Here is a 1,057-nt window from a genome sequence, read left to right as displayed (position 1 = left end):
CTCTCCAGCCTCGCCGTGGCCAGTGTGGCCCAGATGTGGGGGAGGCCTTGTGCCCTGCCTGCGCCTGCCTGTCCCACCATCACCTCAGCCATCACCGTGGGGGGACACAGGGGGACCAGGGTTGGAGCAACTGGGGGTACAGAGGGAGAAGGATGCCCGCCTGCGTCACCGCCACACCACCGCAAACCCACACGCTGCCAGGCGCTTCCTTCCTGACACTGTCACCGTGTGCCGTGGGGCTGCGTCACTCCCTTGGGCTGGCATAGGGCAGGACGTGGCCACCGTGGTCCGTGGGGACATGGGGATCAGCGGATAGCCCATGCTCAGCCCAACTCTGCCTACAGGCAGGACAATGCCGGTACCCGCTCAGCCCCAGGACCCGGTGACAGGCGGCAGGGTCACGGTGCCTGCTGAGCCCCACGGTGTGGGGAGGGTCCCCCCGGGCCCCTGACGTGGTGAGGGCACAGGGACATAGCCCAGAGCGGGCAGAGCCTGGGCTGACCCCAGCGCCCGCCCGTGCCGCTGCACACGTCCGACACATGGCAGTGCCGGCTATAAATAGCGCCGGCAGCGAGGGCTGAGCCTGCTCAGGGCCCTCGGGGCTCCCAGATTCCCCCGTGCCCCCCCTGCCTCGGTTTCCCCACTGCTCCCCACAGCCAACGGGGACTGATGTGTCCCCAGGGTGTCCCCTGGCCCTGCAGCAGCAGAGAGAGGGGGCATCCAGGGGCATCACCAGGCTCCCCTTTGTCTGTCCTTGTCCTGGGCACCCGGTGCAAATGTCTCCGTGTCCTGTGCCCTGCGGGGATCCCACAGGCCACAGAGCTGGAGGGCAGAGCCAGGGTGGAGCGGGGACAGAGCAGGGCCACCCGCTGGAGCCACGGGGAAACTGACACACACTGGGGGCTCCAGTACTACATCCTCCCCCATCACCAACACCCCATCCCTGGCCAGGAGCTGCTGAGGGGCAGCCAGGGGTCCTGGGGGACAGGGTGGGACAGCAGAGGTAGGGTGTGATGGAGGGAGGTGGGGCACAAGCAGAGTCTCATCCCTTCCCACT

The sequence above is a fragment of the Corvus brachyrhynchos genome, unplaced genomic scaffold (assembly GCF_000691975.1).
Source record: "Corvus brachyrhynchos isolate BGI_N302 unplaced genomic scaffold, ASM69197v1 scaffold30, whole genome shotgun sequence".
NCBI lineage: Eukaryota > Metazoa > Chordata > Aves > Passeriformes > Corvidae > Corvus > Corvus brachyrhynchos.
Note: the sequence above shows the minus strand (reverse complement) of the source record.